We start from the raw sequence: 2,542 nt of genomic DNA, 5'->3' as shown, positions 1-2,542 counted from the left end.
TATGCACAATTTGATTTGACGAAAGTCACGAGACTTATTACTCTCTATCCAGTCACCTTGATGGATAAAAATAAAATTAAAATAAGCATGTAACGACCACAAACGGAGGAAAATAGCAGAGTAAAAGTACCGATACATCACTTAAAATGTACTCAAGTAAAAGTAAAAGTACACAATTTTTAAACTACTCAAAAAAGTACAATTACTGATAAAAACTACTTAATTACTGTAACGTGATTATTTGTAATTCGTTACTTCACACCCCTGCCGGGGAGCAGTTGGGGGTTTCGGTGCCTTGCTCAAGGGTCTCACCTCAGTCGTGGTATTGAAGGTGGAGAGAGTGCTGGTTATTCACATATGTTCTAAGAACGTTTTAGTAATTTTCCCTTTAAGTTTAAAGTTAAAAAGTTAAATCTAAAGTTAAAACGTTATTTCTGAATGTTTTCTGAACATTCAAAACCCCTTTTCTTGGTCATACAAACATTAAAGAAACATTCAATTTGAGCATTTTGCAAACATTATGGAAATGTTACTTCTGAATGTTGTCTTAATGTTGTGAAACAAGTACTAAAAAAAAAAAAAAAAAACATTAGATGGGCATCCAACTAAAACGTTTCAGAACTAAAACAATCGTTCCATGATCAATGTATAATATGGAAGTATAATATAAAGTTTTTGTGTGAACATTTTGAGAACATTATTAAAGACCAACTAACAATGAAATAAAATTATATTAATGTTCAAAGTGGAAGAATGTTTGTTCAAAACTTTGCCCAGAATGTTAGCCAAGGTTCTGGGAATTTTCCATGTTAGCTGGGTTACTGTCACTTTTGAGGAATGTTACAATATTTTCAAAATTCTTAAAAAAAAAACAAAACAAAAAACGTAATAACCCCAAACTTTTGAACGGTAGTGGAAATTCAGCAACTGCATTTGCACATACATCATTTCGAACAGCTGCGACTAACCAACCACCTTAAAACAACAGAGAACTTTAACTAGTCTGATAACACCTTATAATGTTTTTTTCTACGTTCTGCTTGTCAGAGATAAAGGAAGGAGACATTTTATTGTTGTCCGGATTCTTTGTATTCTTATTGCGATGCTCTCAGACAGAATGTGGTATCGTGGTAATGGAATGAGATTCAATCTTCCCTCCATTCAGACTGACGGGCATTTTTATGTTTGCAATTTATGAACTGTTGTACGGAGCTTCATGGAACACCGCTCCTAAATTAGACCATTGTTTAGCATTCATGACTACGGCTAGCATGAACATTGAATGGCTTTAGTCTTGAGAGAGGAAGAAAGCTTCTTGGAGCTACGCTTTAGACTGGCAAGGTTGAATTCCTGATTTGATGGACATCATTAAAAGTTTCTCTACATTGCTTGTATAAAACAAGGATTAGCGTTTGCTTACTCTTAATATATCGACTAGCATTACATAGGGAAGAGTTTGAAACAGATAGAACTTTTCCTTCATTAATAATCTATATCTTGGAGAGGAACAAGCCAGACAGGAGCATTCACGGTCCATATTGATCGCCTGATAGAAATGCTGAGAAGAGAACTTCTATACATCCTTAGTGTGCTAGTTAGTTCAATGTTATCAAATAATGAGCTTTCCTGTGCTGTGCACTCGTTGTAGAATGAAAGGGAACTAAGTAGGACACCACAGAAACCTAGAAGTTCTGTTTTTTGCTAAATAACATGAAAGTGCTTAACGAACAAACAGACTTCAGTGGTCAAATCTACAAAGATTTCTCCATGTCTCAGGAAGCTTCCTGTTCCTCTTTCTTCAGCTTCCTCTGAGCTGTGCGCTAATGATGTGGTCTAACTGTGAGAGTACTGGAGACTTCCTCACTAAACCTCCACATCAAAGCAACCTTAAGAGAGCCCTAAGACCTCAGGTCCTCACAGGGAGACTCCACACAAAAGAAGCTGTTAACTTTCAAGAGAACAACACAAGAGTTGAAGTTAAGAGGGAGGGTTTAAAAAGCACCCATGTACCACTGTTAGGACTGACTGTAAGTTATATAACATTCATGCACTTTGCACTATGTTCAAGGTACTGGTCTGCTAGCTGAAGTATAGGCAATGAACATAAACAATTAAAAAAGAAATTTACCACTCTTATTGTGTTTTGTTCCTGGTAAACCACCTATGCAGACTTGTTTAGGCCTCAGAGTAAAGAAATAATTGTGATTTCTCAGACTGCATTAATGCCACTGTGACTTTATTATATCTTAAAAAGTAAAAAGTGACTTAAAGGGGTCATATGATGCTGCTAAAAAGAACATTATTCCACTGATTTAGTCGTGTCCTCTTTTGGAAGACCAAACAAAGTAGTTTCGCTTTCAGAACGAAACAGCGTCACACACGGCGGCCTTGAGTGAGCGGAGGCCAGAGGCTTTGAGTGAGCCGCGGCCTAGAGTGAGCGGAGGCCGGCTTGAATGAGCAGAGGCGAGCGGGCTTGAGAACGGCGAGGCCGGCGGATTCGACGAAGGAGCGTCCGGCGGACTTGCGGCACCCACATGTGACG

This window comes from Sinocyclocheilus anshuiensis, unplaced genomic scaffold (genome assembly GCF_001515605.1).
Source record: "Sinocyclocheilus anshuiensis isolate Anshui unplaced genomic scaffold, SAMN03320099.WGS_v1.1 scaffold375, whole genome shotgun sequence".
Lineage (NCBI taxonomy): Eukaryota > Metazoa > Chordata > Actinopteri > Cypriniformes > Cyprinidae > Sinocyclocheilus > Sinocyclocheilus anshuiensis.
This window is presented reverse-complemented; position numbering follows the sequence as displayed.